Below are 18187 nucleotides of genomic sequence, written 5' to 3' on the forward strand. Positions count from 1 at the left end.
TTTGTTTTGCAAATAGCATAGTTTTATCACTCTTCATTTATTTTACCTTCATCATTAATACTTCATGTGTACCTATGCTGCTAAAAGTAAGCAGAAAAACATTATTGGGGAGTTGAAGCATATTATTTATTGCTTGGAGGGAGAAATGAATGGCCTGCTAAACTCTCTAGATACTGATATGTAATTTTCCAAGTCAAAGCACTAGGACAATGTGCTTGTTAATTAAAAATCACACTTTATACTTATGCTTTCTGAGGTGGGATGAAATACAGTAAATAACTACAATTCACTGGCTTATTTCATTTTTTATAGAAACCATGGTCCCACTTCAGTGCCCTGGCACATAGTGCAAAGTTTAAGTAAAGGGTGTTCTGACCTTAAGTGAGAGATTTCAAACATATAGCCTGTGGGCCAAGTAATAATCTAAGCCACAAGGATAAAGAAAAATCAGAGTATTATGTTCTCTGCTGCAAGAAATGCATTCTTGAGTGACAGTTTGACCCAGGAAAAACTGGCTGAAGACTTTCAATTCAGAACACAGTAGTCGCCTGGTCCTTCCTCTTCATGGCCACTGTCTTTATTTTGCATCCATGTTAAAGTCTGCCTCTACTTTCCAACATGAAAGACAGCCTCTTAACTAAAAAGCACATTAAAAGCTCCAGCTCTTTTCCCAAATTGTTCTTTCTGTATAGTCAAGGAGGTTCTGTGCATTTGTAACTCCTAAAATATGAGAATGGCAATGTAGATCAGATATTAAGATGTGTCTGGACTACCAGTATTCAGTAGTCTTAACTATGAATCACAGAGAAGCGTTGGCAATGGCATTATCTCTTTTTTTCACACAAATAATAAAAACTTCCAAAAAATTGAAGCAGCAGCAGCACACACACACACAAAAAATTAAATAGCATGAAAACTTGAGTTTTCTTATGCTCTAAATACTCTTATATCATGTCAAAGATTAGGATAAACTTGAAAGGACTATTCACACTACAAATTCTGTTTCTAAACCAGTGTTAACGAGCAACCACGCATAATTCTCTCCATTCTTGGTTTGCCTAAATGAGCATCGGTTGAGCAACTAAGTCTTGCTCAAATAAGAGTGGACTTCCTCAGTGCAGGGAAAAAGATAAAAGTCAGTGATCAAGGGAGTTACTGCCCACAAATACAGTGTTCTGTAAATTTACCTGATATTGAATGTACACCTGCCTTCAGGCTAAGCAGTGTTCCCCTTGGATGTTAAATACTCTCACGGTATCCATACACAATGTTGTTGATGTAACCACCTTAGCCAAGTTCTTCTCAGTGATACGTGAAATTCTAATACTAAGCAGCACTTGGTGGTGATTTGCAAACACAAATCAAACTGAAAAATCCAATATTCATTACCCATCCAAGGACTACATTCTGATGCCACTTCAGTTTTTAAAAACTCACGGCAGTGTGCCAGTAACATTGCTGTACAGGGCACCTGCAGGCAAGGTTTAAAAGTTCTGATTAGGAATGTTTTTCTGGTTAGGAAAATAACATGGCTATTCATAAATTTAAGGGTAGCAAGGAATAGAGAACACAAAATCACTTGTGTGAGACATGGGAGTCAAAGAGGAGCTCTCAAAGAGGGAAAGAGCACTGAATCCCAAAACATAAATTGTTTCCTTGGTTGCATAAGCACATTTTTGCTTCTGTTACTTTGCTCTCAAGTTTATTACAAAACATGAAGAGCTCCCAAAGTCATTATCAGCAAGCTATGGTAATGAAAAATAGGAAGGTGCCACTCTTCTGACACTGAAAAGTATCGCAACTGAGGAACAGGAGCACTGGCATAAAAAGTAAATTTATGCTGATTTTCCCATTTCTGCATGGGAACACAGATATTTAAAAACGGACAAACCAGCGCGGAAGATATCAGCTTCAAGATGGAAACAAATACATCCATGTTTATTACTAGGAAAGGCTTTGCCCCAGGTGATGTCTAAATGGAAAGGAATATTAAAAAACAAACAAAAACCCCGCAACCAAACAAACATCCCCCCCTACCCCAAACCCAAACATAGGTTTTATTCCTCAATCTCTTGAACCCAAGATATTTCAAAAGGATTTCCTCAAAAATCACAGAGGGAAAGAAAGAATACCAAATACCCTGCTCTGACTTGTATAATTTTCTCATGGAAATTAGTATTTCTTAAGACAGATCACAAAACACAGAATGAGACAATATCCCAGATATTAGAAGTGTCACTTCCAATATGGGAGATCTAGGACTTTTGTGTCAACCTGGTTATCGAGTTCTGATGGGGACTCCTCAAATAGAACATGAAAGCAAAAAAAAATACCAAGGCAGCACGACATGAAAGAAAGAATCCTGCTTTATACCATCCATGGAAATGCATTTCCTAAAGCTGAAATTGTACAATAAATTTCATGATCATGATTTCATGAAAGACTTAAAAAAGGCAGGCTGACTTTGACATTCAAAAAACCAAAGATAAGCCACATCCAACCCCAAACACAACATGGTTGCAAAGAAACACAGCCATGGCCACAAATGCACTTTTATGTCTGTGCTCCTGCTCCAATTACTAATGGGGGAAGGGGCACAATAAAAAGTGTTCACCCTACTGTCCTTACCTGTGAAGCCTTCCTAGCCATCTGCCTTTTAAAACCTCTGGAAGACAGTATCACTCACCATGGGAGTTCCCCCCATCCTAGCAGGTAAGCACTGATAGCCCTCCCAGACATGTCCACAGCAGTCAAAAAGCCCCAACACTACCCCTGCAATACCCAGTGCTATTACAACTCCTGCAGACACAATGCTAAAGAGGCAGCGTGTGACTTTTCTCACCCCAGCCCCAGCAGGTAATTGGACTTTCCATGGATAATCCCAGCAATCAGAGAGAAAATCTCTGCCTCCAGCGTGACCCATTAGCACAGAGTTCACTGATCAGTAGGTTAACGTGCCATTAAAGCATCTCTCTGTGGGGCTTAGGAAGGGTCAAGAAAACTCCATCATAAAGAACAAAAATACCTACAGAGCTCACATATGATTATATCAAGATCCTCATGAAAAGGTCAAATTCAGCTCAGAGGCTATTCCCTTCCCTGGAGCAGCAATAGCTATAGTCCCGACACTTTCTCCGCATCTTTCCTTGAAGGTCCCTTGGAATTGCAAAATACAAAGTATTTTGCTAAATGATTTACTATTATTATTTCATTTACTAATTATACTGTTCACACTTGCAGTTTATGGTCCCTGGTTTTAAATGAGAGACCTTTTTTTACCTGTTGCCAACAGGTAAGACACATTTACCTCAGGTAATGATGTGCACACAGAGTACCTCAGCTACTGGAGAGCAGTTTATGCTCTGTAAGGACCATGCAGGTTCAGCAATGGGGCATCAATTCTATGCCTATAGTAGCAAAAGTAGCAGTAGTAGTAAAATACAATAATAGTAAAACCTGGCCAGGCTGTGATCAGCTAGAGATGTACAGTCACAACACCAAAACTGTGAGGATGTGGACTGATGCCTTATAATCTGCTGTGCCCAAATACACTACGCTAAGTCACTTTTCAATAACTCTCCTTTCTCTTATTCCTTATTAGGTGCATTTTGGCCAAGGTACTAGACAAAGAACCTCCAGACAACCTTCAAAGAGAAGCACAGATAAATTTGAGTAAGGAAAAGGAAAAAATAGGAGGCCTCATCTTGTATTTATCAGTTATATATAAACCTCGAAGAGATGTGACAGTGCTGTCCTCTATGAAATTCACTAGTTATAAGGCAGTTGATTCTTTATCTTTTTTTTTTTTTTTTCAATGTCCATGTACCGGAATAGCTCTGCAATGATAGGATTTCCCAGCAGATTAGTTTTATTAGTGTTAACTGTCCATTTCATGTACATTTCTGTCTCCTCTGTTGCATTTCCCAATGCATTTTTTCAATGTTTCTTTCTAGTGATAACAGTGTCTAACCAAAATGCGAACTAAGTGATGCACATAGGAAATAATCATCATCATGATCTTTAAATACAGACATGGTTTTCTACAGGTTCTTGTATAGACTGCTTTATTTATCTGGAAAACACCACTGTTCTTGTAATTTACTTGCTAAATCTCAAATGGGTGGATAGGTACTTGTGTTGTGCACCCCATGCGTGCAAAACATTGGTGTTAACAAGTACAGCTAAGGATCTAATGTGAGCTCTGTCTTGCATTTCCTTTTATTTGTTAGTCTGAGCCTCAAGCTTAAAGTTATTTCAACAGACTTTTGTTTTCAACACGTATTCACTCTGTGTCTAACACCCTCTGAAGTTGCAAGCCACCCTCCCACTCACCCCCAAAAATCTTCAACCAGTGCCAAAGTCTATATTTTCTTAACTTAAAGAAGTAATTCCAGGGCTGTCGACTGATAAATTTCATTCAGGGAAATGCTGTGTTCTTTGAGCAACACATTAATCTTCTCTGAACTAACCATAGTAAACATCAATGTTGAATTGTACAGATTTCACATGTTGCTGCCAGGAGAGTTTTAGAAGAATAATCCCCTTTTTAGGTAACCTGGCTTTTAAAATTACACCCTAGAATACGCAAACAAAGAAGACTAATGAACTCAGCAGCCTGTATGTATTGAGGCTGTATGTTGAAAAAGATACTGAGTAATGGAAAAAGGTTCATTTTTCAAAAGCAGGGAGCTGCCTGTGTGAAGGTAGGAAGGAGAGGAAGAATCTCTCTTTCACTTTGGTTATAACAGTTTGCTGTAAACAATCCTTTCCCCTCTGTTATCAGGAAATATCCTGCAGGGGTGCATGTTCTATGTCACCTTGACCAATTCACGAAGGAAGGGGAATTTTTCTCTCCTAATAACCCACTCAACTCCCCACTTTTTAAAAATTATTCATTTTTTAAACTGAAGTATGTAAGAACATCCATTAACTACTGTCCCGCTCCTCAGAGAAAGACTGAGTATTGACTCTGATTGCTAATACAACAAAAGAGAGAAGATTGAGTCAAACTTTTTTCTTGTTTTCTGCTGCTAAAAACAGTGCACATAGGGCAGCAGCCTTGCCATACAACTACAACCAGCTATCCACCAAGAAACAGACGCTTTAAGCCACAACCTAGACATTACTATGAGACAGTATTTTAAATGACCCATGCTATCCTCAGTAGTGGGAGTGTGTGTATTTCTTTTCTGATGCTGACTGACCTTTCCAAGCATGTTACTAAATGAAGAGACTGCACAACACTCCTCTGTAACTGTATACAAACTCCCCACATGCAGAACATCTTTACATAAAGGCAGCACCATGCTTCAGTCCCAACACCAAGCTCTTGATGCAGCGCCCTCAAAGGGCAACGAGCCGGCTGGGATGCTGGAGGTAAAAGTGACACTAAATCAATTACTTACTCCCAAATGTCCTGTTTCAAATCTCCAGCTTCCACCTGGTCATAATGTGAAGCAGGACTGCTAGGATTCAGAGAGGAGATGGAGGCACAGGGGTTTTATCTAACGTTGCTTAAATAACAGAAACCTGAAATAAAATTGCCCTCAGTTCAGCCAAGATCTTTCTCACACTCCCTCTCTGGCTCTCTCTCCAGGACTGCTACGGAGCTGTCTATAAATACTGGCCCCAACACTTGCTCAGTGCTTTCCTAGCCGATGGCACAGGTCGGTGTCAATGGACACCGCGGCATGGCTCAGATGAAGTTCTCAGCTGCTCAGACAAAGCCATGGACGGGCTCCCCACCCCTCCTGCCTGGAAATACCATTCTGCTGCCAGCTTTACAGATGCTGCAGGCCTTTCCTGCAGGCCCTGATCAGGCACAGAAGGGTAATTATGAGACTCATATACAAAAAAAAAAAAAAAAAAAAAAAAAAAAATACAGCTTTTTGCAAACAGGTGGAAAAATGGGGGAGGAGAGGAGGAGAAGGAAACACTTTTGTTTCAGCTCCCTTTACAGTGCACATCCAGCTATGATTATAGAATTTCATTCCCAGGAAATGTGGATGTCAAAGAATTCTGCAAAAATGTTTTCTATAAAATGAGTTCTTCCAACTGAATAAAGTGTGAGTGTGTCATAGAACTCACACAAGAACATTAAGATTGCATAGGTCCATCCTTCACAGAAGGATGAAGAATAAATACTTAAGCTGTGTCTCAAAATTTCTGTCAGTGGTTAGGTATTAGTTATCCCAATTCATATTTAATAAATATGCACAGTATGACAGTAAGCATGAGACATCACTGGTGGCAGGAACCCACAACCCTGCCCTGCAATAAATAAAAGTTTCAAAGTTTAAAAATCAGAAAAATAAAAAACAGAATTACATCTCTGTAAACGCACCGAGAAACTGGGCTGTTAAGAGACGGGCACCCTGAAACAGAAAACTGAGGGCAATGGAAATGAAGATGACCAGATCAGCTCAGACAACTACATGTTTGCTGTGTGCCCTCAGTGTACACTGTGGGCAGGGACCACAAATGCAGATCAACGCCCTGCCTCTCATCAGTACATTGGATGGCACAACCGGGAAGTTTGCCCAAGTAAAATGTAAACCACAGCATAAGTGCATTAATACTACGAGCTACAGGGGTTTATCTAAAAATCAGTGTCTTTTTAAGGCAGCTTATGACCATGAGGTTCTCCTTGTCAGGACAATATTGATACATAAATCCCAGTCTGTTCCAAGGCTTACAGGACCATCAAGCTTGTGTGATTGGACAATGCACAGCCTGGCATAATCCCATGGCACAGTATCCCTGCACACCTGGGAGGTTACCCCTGAGATTGTGGCCAGTGCTTATTCATCCTTTTGCAGCTCTGCCAAGTAGAATTAGTTTCAATAGTAACCTTGGAATGAAACAGAAGTTTAATCTCCTGCATATATATTGAAAGATACGTTGTCTTACTGCTTTCCTTCCACTACTTTCATCAACAACAGCTCTTGGAAGTGCTTTTAGTACCTTGTGCACATCATTAAGGCTCTCCTTTCATACAATTTATTTATCTTACTGTGCAGCTTGAAAAGCAAAAATGATCTTTAGTAACACACCACTGCTGAAGCTGAATTTGTTTAAATGGACACTGTTTATAAAACCATGGTTTAGAAGCCTGCCACTGATGCCACAGAAATCTTTTGTATTTAAATGAAAATACATTACAATGACATGGGTAATTGCTAAGCCTTGGTGAAGTGCCAGATGCAAAGTGTAACTAATTTGCTCATTACAAGTTTCTCAGTCATAAAGCTCCTACACATAGCTCTCATCCTCAATCATGTACATGACAGTTTCATAATATCGTTCCATCAAACCTTTAAGCTGCCACAAATAAATCCCTGCAAAAAACAGAATCCAGAGTGGTTTCATAAAACTGAACAAGAAATTGGAGTATTTATCATAGCTTTATGAGTAGTATAATGTCAAAAACTTATTCTTGGACATCCGCATTTTCAAAATGGGGAATTATCTTAGATTTTTTAATTTCTTCAGGAGAAGCCCATAATTTTAATGAAACGTGCACATTACTATACTTCTGTAAAATAAATATACAGCATCACTTTACCATACCCCATTACTACCATGCCACACAAAAAGAAGCAAAAGAAGACATGTAAACAAGAGTCAGAGGAGAAAACCAAAACTAAGGCTGTTAGTGAAGGCTGGGTTTATAATCATGTGTTTATTTGGCATTGCACATGCAGAGGGGCTACTGCACAGGTGACAGCACAGAAAACCAGCATCACGACATTAAATGATAAAAAGGACAGTGTGTTGACAAAAAACATGAACTTAGTGTGCTGGAGAAGTCTGACAGCACTCTGAGGATGACTTCTGAAGGAGGGAAAAGGAGGAAGAGCAGTACTAGCCAGAAATTCAAGAAAGAGAGCCTATTTCAGAAACTCTTAAAATGCACAGGCAGCATCCCAGTGTTAGGAACAGTAACTTACATTAAAATCTCACAGCTGAAGTGTGCATAATATAGAAGAATTAGACACTAATTTAGGTCACCCTAATGTTTTCTAAGTTTCTGAAATCCTCCAGCAAAATTTTCAGGAACAGGAGAGCTTTGGAGTAAATGCCAGCTGTGCATTTTTAGGTCCTTTCGTACTAGGAAACTAGAAGGGCCTTTCCTACTTTGATCACTGAAGTCAATGGCACCAACCATGACATCCAAAATTAAACATGTGCAAGGTTTAGCTCAGTCACAGCCTGCAGTTTGTAAAAGAATAACTCAAGAAAAATGTGAATTTATTACTGCATTATTCCTGCTGCTTTTTTGCCTACATTTTGCATAGGCAGCAACTGCAATTTGGTAATGAGACAGTTGTTACTGCTTCACTTAAGGTCAAACTCTTACAATGCAGTCTGGCTGGCCCTAAATCTAGAACTAACACTCATATTAATCAGAACTAACAGGCTTACCTGAAATATGTCAACATTATCATAAATTTTACAAAGCTGTTGTAGTAATAGAAGGTAATCCCCATGGGACACAGAATGGTTATTGAACATTATGGACCAATACAAAATGACCTCTTAGCAAGATGAATATTAGCTAAGTTTCATAATCAACTAGTCTGACTTAAAGAAAGGAAAAACCTGCTGAATGAGTAACTTGAAAAAAAAAAAAAATCAGTAGTGTGAAGATTCAAGTTATTTGGAAAGAAAGAAAGGAATGCATCCAGCAGAAAGGAAAAATTATTTCCAGTAATGCTATAAAACTGAAAGATTGTAGCAGACACTAAAATCCAAATTGTGCCCAGAAGCCTGGATTTCTGCAAGTATAAACCAGTTTAAATACTGAAAAATATTCCAAATATTCTGTGTATTTTTAAAAGCATCTTATTCTGTTTTCTTTCATTACATCAGTTATGATACAGTGAATCAAGCCAAAAGTTCTAAAACCACAAAATAGCTTTAAAGGGCTGCAAGATTATTTTAAATCTTGTGAAAACTACCTTAACATATTGTGCCTCAACTAACACTCAAACACCTTATATAAAATTTCATTACTTTATGAAAATCTCCATCTGAGTCTTCATGCACACTGTGGTTTTATTCCATATAATGAATAAGTGAATTTTATCCTTGATTAAATAAAGACTTCTTCCCTGGCTATTCCTGCCAAGTAGTGAAAAAAAGTCAATGCTAAAAGCCAAATGTAGATTACGAGTTCATCCCACAGGTTCAAGAAACCTGTGGAGCTTGCAGACCTAAAACTGTCCAAAGTTGTACTAACAGTAGACTTGTTTTTCTACCTCACGACTGACCATTCTCACATAGGACACCTCCAGTATTAGTCACAAGGAGCTTAAATCATTTGGCTTCAATGTTGTTTCAGATTTGTTTCAGAATTTAGTCTCTCTGGCAAGGAAGTGTAAAGTACAAGACTAATATGATACACAATGACCATAATTTTCTTCCAGTCTTTCAGTGGTCAATACCCATTTGAAGACTCTATTGCATTACAGAAACATACTGCCAGCATCCAACATCCCAGTATTGTATGTGAATTAATCATTAGAAGATAGATAATCTGAATTATTTTGAGTCTGTTCCTGCTTCCTGACTCTGAATTGTTTTTTCTCCTAACCTCTGAAGTTCACCCAAAATTAGAAGTTTAAGGTATCCTATAAAAACATCACAGAAGTAAGTTTTATCTGTATAGGCAGTAATGACATTTCCTAGTTTAAAGAAGGAAGTTAACTGAAGATGTTCATATTGGAATCAACTATTGTGTCACACCCTCTAAAAGATGGCTCACACTCCCCTCTAAGGCAAGACAGAAATCCTTCAGAAATTTTTTCTTGTCTTCTCTTCTTAATAAATGAAATTTTGAGTGAGCTTAGCAGATCACTGAAGCTGTAAAACCAAATTCTATAACATTCTGTAGTGTTACCTTTCCTCCAGCCAAGAAAAATAAGAAAATAAGTGCCTCTGAGGGTTTTCATAATGTAGCTAAAGCTTAGACAAACCTGTATTAACCACACAAGAACAGCAACATCTGTCATCTAGGCCAGCACATTTCCAAATGCAATGTATGTGAAATTGTGGTCATTCTGAGCTCGAGTCCTCAGTCTTCATTACAGCCTGCTCTGCACAGCAGCAAAGTCTGTCAGCTGTGCAGACACTGATGAAGAGGGCTTCAGTGTGCTTTTAGGAAATCCAAAGAATTAAAAGACATTGAGTTATTCTTGCAATTTAAAGACACTGAATTATTCTTACAGGCATGCAAATGCTGTGATGGATTGGATGCTGGTCTTCACTAATGAATAAGGAAAGCAGGGTTAAGACAACACTTGGGTCACTAATAACAACTTGCAAAATCTTGGAAGGCTGAAGTCAGAGGAGGAGGATTCCCAGTAAAGGAGATAGGATGTCTGTAGGTCATCGAAAACCTTTTTAGTGAACTGCGAGAAAAGATAGCAGTGCATACCTGACCTTTTATGGCCTGAGGTCAAGCATAAGGAACAGTTTATAGCACACTTTACAGCATGATAACTCTTTACACTTAACAAAAATTCCTTCCTGATCTCTGAAAAATGATCAACTGCAGGCCAATGCCCTAGTGGTTGTTTAGTATAATAATGTTTCTCATTTCCTCACTCAGCTGACACTCTTTGAGACACCAATCTTTGAAAACAAAGTTAGTCAAAATATGCAGTGCTCATTTTTAAAATCTAAAACTAATTTAGTTGTTTAATCAGAGAGTAAATCAAGAGTAATCTTTCAGCTGTATCACTGTGCTTCCCTATTCAGAAATGCCATAAGCAACAGAAGACACAGCTATAGCACCAGGCAGCTAACACAAAGGAGCCACACCTATAGATGATTTGTTCAGAATGCCTTCTTGTTGAATTATTTCATATAAAAGGTCAGTAAACTTGAACCACATAGTCTAAGCATCAGTGTGACATTTATTGTAAGGTCAAAAAAACTGTTACTGGTACCCTGCCCCTTTGATACTTCTCTGCATCACATCATCTTTGAATTGTCTGGTAAAATCAGGAGATCTGTTACCACAAAGAGCTAGTTTCTCAATAATGCAGAGGATGGTGAGTTCTTAGAGTGAAAATAAATCAAGTGGCATTTCTTTTTCACTGAGCTAATCTAGTCCATAATGCCAGTATTTATAGGATTAAATGACTGAGCAGTGAATGAAAACTGTTAATGATTTCAGTTTTATTTTTCATAGATGTCACTGTTTCCTAATGTTTCATGCAGGTTTAAAAGCTGTCCATATGAACAAACATCTGGAAAAATGCTGAAAGTGGGGGAGAAAAGGCAGAAAGGCAGAATGAGTTGTTGCATACTTTCAGCAGGAGAGCAAATGTGTGAAGTCATTAATTAGCAAAGGTAATTTTCAACATTCTAAGTTTAGATGACACATTCCTTCCTGTATTCCTCTAGGAATACATGTATTCCTTTGTATGTGTTCCTGTAGGAATGTATGCTAACAGAAGAAAAGGAGTTGCTGCCATGGAAGGGCACTCCAGAGCAGGTCCTTTGGTTTGTTTGCACATCTTCCCCTAAACCAGCAAAAGAAAGCAGACAATTGCCCTTTAAGTGTTTAGATACACACATACACACACGTGTGGAATCATCTATGTACCTAATACAAATCCATGTAAGAAATTTGGTTAGAATACAGATAGAAGTCTATAAAGGCAAACTTCTTTCTAGAAATTCGGTGCCTCATGTGTTCAAAAGTCTTAATTCCACCTGTATTACAAACTGTAATGAAAGTGTGATCTTCCATAAAAAAACATTTCCTTAAATCTTCCTCCCAAGCTCAGAATTATGAGTTTAGTCATAACTAAAATATTACCAGTTACTTTCAAAGTTTAAAGCATCCTTAACAAGCACCTCAGATACTCATTAAACACAGAATGAACAGAATGACTACCACTGAAGAAAACTGGCTTGCAAAGTGAACAGGAAATACTAAAACCACAAAAGGTCACTGCATTTATAAAGACCACAGTATTCTCCACATTCCTTCAAGTAACAAAGCTTTATGATTCCAGCAAAATAATTTGGGGGGAAATAGACTACAAACAGTAAATCGCACACGGCTGAACATATTGTTCTGTTTCTGGAAAATTAAAACCTAAGTCAAGTTTTGTGAAATCTGAACTTCAGGTTCCTGTGATTCTGGGTTTTGAGTTTCTTCTCCCCCATAAGCTAAGTGATTAGACTGTTCTTGATTATACACTCTGATCTCTTCAGCTAACATGACATCTCCTCCTTGTCAGGTTTGACAAGCACGTTTTCAACAGCAGCACTGATTTCACTTTTATTTATGTGTGCAAGGCAGATAATCTTACAGTGTTGTCAGTGGTGACTGTGAAATTGTTTTAACCAAACATACCTGGAAAAAAAATTAGTATTTCAAAAGTCAGAAGGAATACATTATTAAAAAACCACAAAACAACCGATTTTCTTTCTCCTCCTTCACAATGCCTATTTGAAACTCTGCACAAGTGCCAAAAATCACAGTGAAACTCTATCATATTTCATTCATCCTTGCATTATGAGCCATTCTAATACTCTTCACTCATCAAAGTGAATTCTATTCAGCTTTAAAGAATTTATCTGTAGGCAACTCAAAGTAAAACAAAATTTGGATTTTTCAAGTTGGCTGCAGTTTCACTGCACTGTAACAATTGCTAGCTCTTGATCTGTCCTAGTTTTGGCCAGGACAGGGTTAATTTTTTCCAGTGGCCAGGAGGGAAGCATAGCTAAGTCTGGGATATTATTTGATACCACCTCATGCTCATTGTCAGGGGCAGGAGTAAGGGACTCTCACTCCCAGGGAGAAGGGTGTTCCCTCCATGAGGAAAAATCACGATGGGAAAAATGGTCCATTTTTGTTTTATTTTACGTGCAAATCATTTCCTTGTATCATCCCTTTGTTATTAATATTGTTGCTGTTACTGTTCGTTTTCATATCTCAATGCTGTTTCCAGTAAATTGTTCTAACCTCAACCCATGATCTTCGCCTTTTGTGCTTTCAATCGGAGGAGGAGGCTCAGGGAGCGGCAGCACCGTTTCAGCAGGACTACTAAATTGGAGAACACTACTCCTAAACCGTGACATGCTCATGAAGTTGATGGAAAACAGACCAAATTAATTTTAAATTTCTGTTATTTCCTTAGATATGCCCATCCGTGATGTCTCTCACACCTCAAGAATTACAAATGAAAGAGGCCACTCTTTCAATGAGTACTGCTCTACTACCCAGACAGGCCATGCTGTCATAAGGGCTTAATGCGTTTAAGAACAGTTTTCACACAAGCACCATTTAAGGGTCCAACCTCACAGAACGCTGAATCTACCCAGAGTAATTAACAATACACTTGGACTGCAGAACCAAATGCTATTTATTTGGTGAAAACAAATATGTACGAGTTTTGCACTCCTTGTGCAGTAATGAATGCATGTAAAGATTTGATTAGGCATGAACTCACTGTTTATGAATGTGGCCAGAGAGAACTGCCCCCTGGCTTAGAAGAAGGGATGGGGTGGGTAAAGAAGACTGAATGCACAGTGGGTCCTTCTAGAGGTCCATTATTAACTCTCCACCATATTCCTGTTTACAGGCATGCTCTTGCTCTTTCAGCATGCCATAGCTTACCTTTGACTCTAAGGGTCTTTGTTTCCAAGCAATAAATATTTCGGACTCCAGGGACCAGACAGGAAGATCATACATGACTCCAAAAAATCCTTTACTGTTGATAGATTATTGTAAGCACTTATTCATTATTAGCTGAAATGCTGCTGACTGCACACTTAATAAATAGCCTATTTGTTCCTTCCAACTGAAGCAATACTGTAAGAGGACTTTTGAAGAGAAGACCATTAAAAACATAAAGACATCACACAGCAGGTAATTTGCAGAATGTGGTCTCAGTTTTCTATTCATTGCAACACAATCAACAAATGCGGCATCAGAATTTCTGCTGCTTCCATAAATTTTTTGTGTAGAGCCAGGTACTCATACCCCTTAAGAATGAAGTTTTCAAGAAACAAGGCATTGAGGAGAATTACAACTACACTTGTGTAGCTTTATAACAGCAGAGCCTAAAAATTTCTGTCTTCTTTGGGAAAAAAACAGCAGTCTTGGCTCTCCTAGGGAATAAATGTTGCCCTGAAGCTCAAGACAACAAACAAGGTGAAGAGTCCACTTTGCTGCAAAACACCAGCAAGTTGTCAGCACAAAAGGCATGCAACTGAGCATTCCCCCTTCTCCCCTTTTGTTCTTATAATGAGCTTAATCTCATTTAGAACAGGAAAATATTCACACTGAAAGTTCTTTTGTCTTCAGTCAATCTGTATAAATATTTTCAGCCACGCCCTCAATAATCGTTAATTAATCACTGTTTTAAGACCACACTTAATAAACTATGTGCAAGATAACTGTCTCTTAATGGCTACAAGAAGGAAAGCAATCACAATTTAAATTGCTTAAAAGGATTCCACAAAATTAAGAAGTGGATTAGAAACATATTGTACAGGAGGAAGAGATGAACTGGGAAGGGAGATACAGAAATATTCAAAACATGTGACTGAAGAGTTCAATTCAAAAAAGCATCAACCATACTCAGCAGTTAATAATTATAGTTAATTTGCAAGCCTGACACATGTAAGAGCTAATACTTAAGTGATCCATTCCTGTAATAAAAGCAACTATATCACAAATATGTAATCTTCCATTTCAGTATTAAAAAGTCCTGAAACAATAGGATATCCAAATGTTTCCAAAATGCTTCTGAAAAAAAACATGTGCAGAGCTTGTACTGAAGCGCAGTAAAACAATACCTGTAGGAATAACAAAGGGAAAACATCTCTAATAGTGCCTCTTTCTTTATGGCATTGTATGGCAGTGTCACTGTAGCACAAGTGAGCACAAATCAGCTGAACATTAACAACAGTGAGTTTACTTAGGCTCTGCAGTCCATCATGCCTTCACTTTATCCCTTTGGCTAAAAAAAACAACTCCAACAAACAGCAAACAAGTCAAGAAGCCACATCCATTTCAGCCTGCGTTACTTAATGTGTGCAGCTATTTTTGAACTTCACCATTGGGCAGCTCACTGACTCAAAGGTGCTGATGGTTTGTTTTCATTTACTGTGAGAGTAAATTATGCCACTTATCTACAAAGGCATCTCTCATAGGTGCCTCATTTTATTTCTGATGTTAGACTTCACTGAACAGCTGCATGCCTGCCCTCACAGCTGGATGCAAGCTGCTGGACAGCTACACTGCCCATGGCAGAAGGAAAACAGAAGAGGTAATGATATGCAGTGAATTTGGCTTGTTTGAATCAGACTAAATATTTGGATTAGAGTCCAATTTTTTTATAATGTATATTGCAGGCATATGTGTGACAGTAAGAAGATGAGTTCATTGGAGGAAAAACATAACATAAAAGAATAAGAATTACTCCAAATGCATGGGAAAGGCAAACCAACCACCTAAGTGTTTCTCAGACAAGTGCAATTGATTCCTTTCTTGCAGTCCTAACAGAATTAATTTTCTAGTAGAGCTGGTAACTGCAGTCTGGCATGCATCAAGTATTGTGGAAGCTTTGATTTGATCACCATGACTTATGTCCTCATTTCCCCAGCTACACTTAGTTCATGCACCTTCCTTTTCTTCACACAATGAATGTAGTAATGTAAACTGCAATATATTCTAATTCTATCACTGCAATATATTCTAATGTATCAGAGTCCCCTGATTTAAGATTTAGTGCTACTGTGACAGATGTTATCCTTGGCTATGTTATTCAGAAAAAAATCCCACACTGACTCTGCTGTTGATGACAGCTATAGAACCACACAGAGTTTACACTAATCTAACAGCAACTTTTTCTATAACCTCATCATAAATCATGTCAACAGCACCAAGACTTCATGGCAAGTTTTAATCCTTCCATGCTGTCAAGCTTTCTTCTACTGAAGAGCCAAGATTCCAAACGCAGGAGGAACACAGAGCACACTGGGATCATCCTTGACAGGAAATGTGAATGAGCTCTGAGATATGCAGTCTCACCTGAGACTGTTCGACCCATTCTACAGTTAAGTTATTGATCCACTTACAGATATCACATGGAAATTGGAGATTAAGTACCACCACCATTTTGAAATAGGTTTCAAATCAGCTTTATATTACACTACTGCTCTTTGTTCTACATTTTCAGACCCTCCCATGAGAAGAATGAGTTCTAACAAAAGGATGACTGTCATTTATATGAACACAAAGTAATTCAAAATGCTACACATGAGAAAGCAACCGATGAAATATTCCAAAAGCAACACTGGCAACAATAAAACCAATTTCAGAGCTATCTCAATTACTCTTAACTATTCACATAATCTAGGAATGCACAGTGTGTTAATTAATGGAAGGCTGCTCTTACTTTTTTTAAACTAAGTTTTCATGCTGTCATCATTGTGGTTCAAGTATGAAAATGGTAATACAATTCATCATGGAAAAGGATAATTACTTACAGTATTTTCAGATCAGCCCAATAAATTGTTTGGTCACTTCTGATGAGAAATAAGATAGCAATCTTTAAGACAAAACTCCAAATTGTATTTATTATTTCACATAACACCACCAACAGTTGAGATTTTAATGCGCCTTGGAGAGAATCTAATGCAGCCATCTTGCAAGGCCACCCAGAACAGGTTTCTGAGAGCTTTGCTTGGATCTTGAGCATTTACAGGGATGGAGACTCCATAGCCTCTCTAGGCAACTTTTGCCTGAGTTTGATCATCCTCACAGTGAAAAGTTCCCCCTCTCCCTCATGTTTAAACAGAATTTCCTGTATTTCAGCTAGAGCCCATTGTCTCTCCTCCATCACTGCACACCACTGAAAAGAACCTGACTACATCCTTCCTGCACCTTCCTTGAAGATATTTTAATCTTAATCTTGGTGGTTGTGGGTTTTTTTTGAAAACAAACAAAAAAAAAAGGCTATGGAAAAGGGCAGGTGGATTGTCAACAAAAGAATCGTCCAAAATACCCTATGTAGAGACATTGAAAATGCATCTGATCTAAATGATGGATTTGAAAAACAGGCAGAAAGAAGAAACATCTTAGGAAATTAATGGAAAAATTTTCACTGTGTGGCACAATTTTTTGGTTGACCACGAATCATCATTTATTCAGTGAGGTATGAATATTTCCAGAATTATTCACAGTCTTGGCTTATTCTCCATCACTCTTCCCAACATGTTTTTTTGCAAAGGGACAAAATGTAATGAAGACAAATCCATGTGTTCTGTTAAATTATTAAAAATGAGACTTCAAAGTTCGAGAAGTCATTGCCTATTTCCTTTAAAAAACAAATTTTTGTTTACAGTTTTCCTGCATTATACCTATATCACTTCCAAACCTTTACTGCTTTACTGACTGGTTACTAACTGAAAAGAATGCCAAAAAAAAAAAAAAAAAAAAAGAGGAAAAGCTATTCTGAGTCCATTCCACATAGCTGCCACATTGTCCCCCTTGCCAATGTGGCAAGAAAGCCAGTTATGGCCCATGGGGTTAAGAAATGAACCCATCACACATCTCTCTCTACCTGTAGTTATGTAACTGATTAAAAGCTGATTAACACAAGCAAGCAAATTTTGTCCAGCTACCTGGGAAGCCAGCAGCATAGGAAAGTATGTGCAGTTTTCCTGCAGCTTAAAATGCCACGACTAGTAAATGGAAATAGAATTCAGTATTTTGACCCTCTTATCTTTTTCACACAATTTCTAGCTTTATTACAGAAAGATATTGTCTTTGTGCTTCCAAGCAGCACAGGAGTTAGGCTGGAATTGGTCAATAGCAATTGAACATTACTAATGGATGGACTTACAGATGTTCATAGCAGTCACAAAATCCTGGTGGGAAACCAGTCTCAGAGGAATATTGCATTAATATCTCACAAAGCATTTGAGAAATCTTCGAGCTGTAGGAGTCAGAAGAAATTGGGCACTCAAAAGTGAGGGCCCATAAAAACAATTCATGGCATCATCTGTTGTGCCATTTATCAGCAGAACCTCTGACAAAAACCTGGGTGTGTCACCTCTCCTGCAGCAAGCACACATGGCTCAGCCAGATGTGCAGTTTGCAACTTTGGTCCAAGTGGACAAGATGGTGTCAGCACAAAAACATTCAGCTGGGAGG

General features: G+C 38.3%; 1 protein-coding gene across 5 annotated transcripts in view; it reads right to left on the minus strand.

The window, feature by feature from the left end:
• BMPR1B (bone morphogenetic protein receptor type 1B) overlaps positions 1–18187 on the minus strand; it is a 233397-nt gene that overhangs the window by 112258 nt on the left and 102952 nt on the right. Inside the window, exon 1 of one of the 5 annotated variants that reach the window (XM_038134842.1) lies at positions 5406–5778. The exons of 3 other annotated variants lie outside the window; for them this stretch is intronic. The gene's annotated coding sequence lies outside the window, so the exon portion shown is untranslated. Of the gene's footprint in view, positions 1–2628; positions 3417–5405; positions 5779–18187 lie in introns of those variants that run through there. One more of the 5 variants, XM_038134844.1, reaches the window with a different exon arrangement.

Source organism: Motacilla alba, chromosome 4 (genome assembly GCF_015832195.1).
Source record: "Motacilla alba alba isolate MOTALB_02 chromosome 4, Motacilla_alba_V1.0_pri, whole genome shotgun sequence".
Classification (NCBI taxonomy): Eukaryota; Metazoa; Chordata; class Aves; order Passeriformes; family Motacillidae; genus Motacilla; species Motacilla alba.